This window comes from Chenopodium quinoa, unplaced genomic scaffold (assembly GCF_001683475.1).
Source record: "Chenopodium quinoa cultivar QQ74 unplaced genomic scaffold, ASM168347v1, whole genome shotgun sequence".
In the NCBI taxonomy this organism is placed as follows: domain Eukaryota; kingdom Viridiplantae; phylum Streptophyta; class Magnoliopsida; order Caryophyllales; family Amaranthaceae; genus Chenopodium; species Chenopodium quinoa.
In genome coordinates this window covers 4132353-4138337 of record NW_018742738.1, presented here as the reverse complement: position 1 = coordinate 4138337, position 5985 = coordinate 4132353, and positions in this window count along the sequence as shown.

Genomic DNA, 5985 nt, shown 5'->3' with positions numbered 1-5985 from the left:
AATATTAAAATACAAAAAATAAGCAAAAAAAAATAAAATAAAAGTGTACAAAAGGGCAAGTGTTCCAATGTCTTTGATATGAAAATGTCTTTGATATGAACACGTCTCAGATTACGTCTCTTATCGAGTGCTCGATACTGTGCCTGAGAAATATGAATGTCAAGTGAGTGATAGACCGCATGATCGGGATTGCCCACACTTATAAAAATAAAATAAATGCTAAATCAAAAGAGAGAGAAAAATACAAAAAATAAAAAATAAATAAAAAGAGAGAAAAGAGAGCTAAAAAAAGAGTTAAAAGCCTCATGCATAAAAATATAAAGATTCAAAAGCAAGGTTTCACACCTTGGGGGCTTATCGAGGGTCTTGAGCATTTATCCCTTTCTTCTATAACCTTTAACTTAACCACGTTACAACCCTCAAAAGACCTCTTTGAGAAATACACACACTTGTGCGAGGTTCGGTTAAGAGCTACGTTTGGCCTGATTCCTAACGGATACGTAGGCAACCTCAAAATGGGGTGCGGCCGTAATAAAAATGCATTCACATTCACACATGATGATCATATCAAGGGATCTCCTATGCTCATCCCTATCTATTTAGAACTAGACTTGGGGGCTTCATCCTTACATCATTAGCTTACCTAGCCTAAGAGTCACCATTATTTGACTCTTCCAAAAATAATATCTTTTCATACACTTAGCCTTTGCGGCCTAACTTTAGTGTCACTATCACACACATCACAAATACATGACCAAATATACTTCCCATAGGAACTCTTTGTCATGAAATCTTAACACAACGCTAAAGCATGCCTTGTCATATCAAGATCAATCATCATTGCATCACAAAATATAAAGTACTTAGCCTCCGCACCTAAGTCACCTAAATACTTTCATTATCAAGTCAACTAGGATAGTCTAAGATGTTACAATCCTTGTACTATGAGAGAAAACATTAACGAATTAAGCTCATTCAACATGCACCTTCAAAAACTTTGCTTCTTTCTTTTTTCGCGTCTTTCTTTTTCGGGAGAAAGTAGGTACCCTCCACAAAAATGACAAAATTTTATTGCTTTTTTGCATTTTCGAATTGCACGATCACATTACAATGCACACACGAGTCATGTACATATTGAGTCATGTCGTGTTATCACATTGAGTCAACACTATGCACACACGAGTCACACGAAGTGAGTCATCATTAAGTCAAGTTTATGCCTCGAGTCATGTCAAGTCAATGAGTCAAGAAAACACTAAGCCTTAGTTCAACCCTAAAGAAAGAGATGAGAAAAGTCCTATAGTCAAAAATATAAATGCAGGTGCATCATAGCAAGCGGGGACATTCCCAGATTTTTTTTTCGAAAAAGACCGCGAATATGACACATGAAATTCTCCCAAGATGAGAGAAGTTTGAGCATAATAACATAGAGCACTAAGTTAGAGATGAAGAGATTTAATTTACAAAAGATTTGAGCGGATTTGGTTGAGAAGAAACGACCAGGTTCAAAGTTCGGAGTGAAACCGAGCAATGAATAGCAGCAGCACGAGAAAAACCCGACTCCAGCGCCAGATGACAAGGCTGTCGCCTGGCGACAACATCTGTCGCCTGGCGACAGAAGCAAGGTGCGGCGCCTGAGTCTTCCAGCAGGCGCTGGTGTAGGGACATAATGCGTGGCCCCCACATTAGATTATGCGGACCTAGTGTAGCAATTTCCAGGTTCCTGATGAGTGGCATTTATGCCACTCTTTTATCCTTTTTTCTCTAATGATTCTCCCCTCATTTGAACTTGTTTGGCCCTTTTTTAAGCATTTTTACTTAGTTTTGTTTCCTCCTTTCCCTTCTCTTTTATCTTCCTTTTTCTTAGTCTTTTTGCCTTCTCTTTATTTTGATTTCCATGCTTGTGTTTTGTAGGTATCATGTGCCGAAAGAAAGAGGAATTCAAGGAGCCAAGAAAACTGTTTTGTGCAGGATACTATGCGGCTACTGCGCGGGCGCGCAACCCTATCAGAACCTGCGCAGCCAAGCTGATGAAACAGAGCCAAACCAGAGAGTTTGTGCGACCTACTGTGCGGCCTCCGTGCGGGCGCGCGACCTGCTGCGCGGGCACGAAGGTTTACTGTACCGGCGGTGCCTCATTTCCCCGTACCCTCAAAGTTGCTGTCGCGTAATATGCTGAGAGGGCATACATTACTACTGCGCGGGTGCGCATACTTCGTGTGCGGGCGCGCACCGTTAGGTTTTTGATTTCTTTACGCCTTGTTGCTCAACTTTCTTTCGTTTGGGGGGAGCCACATATATATAGTCGTGACTCTTTTTAATGAAAAATACTTAGTTTTAATTCATAGAATATTAGCCTAATCTAGAGATATAAAGTAGATTGTTATTCAAGCTTCCTTTTTGTATTAAACTTTTCTCAAGTTTAATCTTCAATCAAGCAAGAATCCAAGTTTTCATCTTTCATTAATCCTTTCTTTAGTAATCTCTAATCCTTTCCTTTAGCTTTATTTATTTCATTTGTTGTTGCTTATTTTTGTTAATCTTATTAGCTCATCTAGTTGTTATTGAGATAATTGTTTTTAATCATGTTTTGTTTTGAGTTTCTTGAGTTTGTTTCTAGTTTTGATATTATGTTCACTCTCCCTTCTCTAGGCTAATCATTTAGCTAAGGGAAGGGGGTGGAAAATATGAGTTTATATTGGATGAATGATGATGGTTGGATTCAACTCATGCCATAAATTGATGAAAGATAAGATTTTTGATAGCTTGAGATTATTGTTGCACTCTATTTGATGTTTTCTAGTTTAAATGCATGAAAGTGATTTGAACTATATTAAGATCATCTCTATTTTAATGATTGCATGAGAATGAGTTATTAAAGTGGAGTTTTATCGATTTTGTTTCTTTATTCTCTTGATTTGATTGTAACTAATTGCATGAGAATGATCCTTATTAGTGTAGACCTCTTTCATTTATTTGCCTAGACTACATGAGAATGAATTGTTTAGGTAGAATCTTGTGTTCTTTGTCATGTGTTTCATGATAATCATTATTATTCCCCTCTTTCTAATCATATTTGACACCCCGTATCCCTAGCGTCATTTTCCCTTGATTTAAATCATCATTTTCGTGCTTATTTGTAGTTTTAGTGTTCTTACTCAACAAAACCAACAAAAACAATCCCCTTTTTAATCTTGCATAGTGATTATTGATGTGGAATTAGTGTGCTTCCCTAGTGGTTCGACCCTTTAGTTTCCACTAACTAGTTTTGTGTAAGTTTAGGTATTATAAATGATTAATTTGATTAGGGTAGTAGCCTAACGACCTATATAACCCTTGATCAAATTTTTGCGAGCCGAACGACCTATATAACCCTTGATCAAATTTTGGCGTCGTTGCCGGGGAAGCGGCTTGTTTAGCGTCTACTATTGCTTTTGTTAGAGTAATTTTACTTGCTTTTATTTTTGTTTTGTTTGTTTTATCATCCTTGTCATTGCTAATTATTTGCTTAGATTTGGTGAATGCTTAGGAGGTCAACCGAACCTTGAGACAAGTTGGTAGGCTTTATCAAGACGAGGGAAGAGGTTTTGGTGATATAATTGATAGTGAGAGTGATACTTACTCTGCAAGTTCACAAAGCGGATCAATGGCGGGACAAGAAGATGATGTTTTGTTCCGTGAGTTCGAAAATCCGGAGGATTATGAGCTCACGGGAGGGATTTTTCTACCCGTCACGGAAACCAACTTTTCTATCCATCCTCAATATACTAGAATGGTCCAATCAGAGCAATTTTCCAGAAGTGCAAGTGAGGACCCTATTGAACATTTGGACCGATTCCTTGAATTGTGCGCAATGATGCAAACCAATGAAGTGAGCCAAGACTACATTCGTATGGACCTTTTCCGGCAATCTCTCACCGGATGAGCAAAGAAATGGCTAAAAAAGTAAAGCCTAACACTCTCACAACATGGAGGGAGGTGGTAAAGGCATTCTTGAAGCGATTTATCTCCGAGGAGAAGACCGCCGAAATGAGAAGGAAAATCGCATCATTTGAGCAAGAAGCCGATGAAAGTCTTGGTGAAGCTTGGGAGAGATTCAAAGAGTTGGTGCAAGCGTGTCCCCACCATGAGTACAATCAAGGGTTTCTTATGCGGTTTTTCTACGACGGATTGGAGCCCATGTCAAGAGCCAATTTGGATGCGGGGGCGAGTGGTCAATTAATCAAAATCCCTCAAAATCAAGTTGAAGCCACAATAGAAGAGGTAGCAAAGAATTACTCTTGGGGGGGCTGAAGAAGAAATGCTCCAAAGAAAGGTGGTATTTACGAATTCGAGAAACTTGATCAATTACAACATCAAATTGATCAACTAACAAAAGGGCTTCCCAAGTTGAACATGAGTGTGAACGCAAGTTCAAGCGGTGGAGCAAGCTCCTCTCAAGTTAACTCTTTCTCTTGTCAAAATTGTGGAGGGACGAACCATGATACATCTTATTGTGGAGGCTTGAGCCTCGAGCATGTAGCGGCATACTACACAAGGCAAGAGGGATTTAGAGGAAGCAGTGGTGGAGTAGCTTGGAGACAACCACCACCGGGTTTGCAACTTAACCTCAACAATGGAACCAACAAGCTCAACCTTCCTACAACTCCAACCCTTAATATCAAAATCCACCTCCATCTCAACCCCACCACCCAAGAGGAAGCTATCTAAGGAACAACCAATACAACAATCAAACCCAAGCACCTCAAAGAAATCATCAAGAACAAGCACCTCAAGCGGAGCTAACACAAACTCAACTCCTTAAAGCCATGCATGCTCAAATGCAAACTTTTGGGCAACAAATGCAAGAGATAAGAGCTGACAACAAGATGGTTGATTCACAACTAGCTCAATTGGCCGAGAGAACTCCTTTCAATTCACCATCTACTCTACCAGAAAACCACAATCTAACCCTTCTCACAACTCAAAACCCGACACATGCAAGGAAATCACATTGAGGTCGGGAACATCCTATGAAGGGCCAAATGAGGGGGATAGTGAGGAAAAGAAGGGAGGAGAGGAGAGTGTGAATGAAAACAAGGGAGGTGAGAAAGAAAAAGTTGATGAGATAGAAGGAGGTTCAGAGAAGAAGAAGCTTGACAATGAGAAGACAACTTCAATTCCTAGTGAGGCTAGGAATCTTGATGCACCGGTTCCTTTTCCTGGTCGGCTTGCGGAGAGGAAGTTGAATGACAAGTTTGCAAAATTCCTTAGTGTCATGAAGAATTTGCACATCAACCTCCCTTTCCTTGAAGTTGTGACACAAATGCCATCTTACTCCAAGTTCCTCAAAGATATTCTCACCAACAAGAGGAAGCTCAATGATGAGCTTATCACCCTTCCATATCAAGTGAGTGCTCTTGTCCAACATAAGATGCCCAAGAAGGAAAAAGACCCAGGAAGCTTCACTTTGCCGGTGAAAATTGGGAACATGGAAGCTAGGGGCGCCTTAGCCGATCTTGGAGCAAGTGTTAGTTTAATCCCTCTATCCATTTCTCAAAAACTCAATATAAACATGATCCCTAAAAGGAAGACAATTCAATTGGCCTATTGGTCGGTGAAATTACCTTGTGGAGAGCTTGAGAATGTTCCAATTCAAGTGGGACACATCTACGTGCCTTGTGACTTTGTAGTGATGGATATGGAGGAAGATGTTAACACTCCTTTGATTTTGGGATGTGAAGCTCTTAAAACTTTGGGGGGCGGTCATCAATTGTAAGAACAACACCACCACATGTGAGGTGGCTGATGAGAAGATTGTCTTTGAGTTTTCTAAGTTGCTCAAGACCCCCATGGTTGAAAAATGCTATAGAGTTGATGTTGTGAATGAGGAGCTAGATCGCTTGGGGAGGGTTGTGATGAGGCCTCAAGATCCAATGATAGAAGCTCTAACATGCAAAGAAGAATTCCACTATCAAGAGGCAAAAGAGTTTGTCATGGCAATGG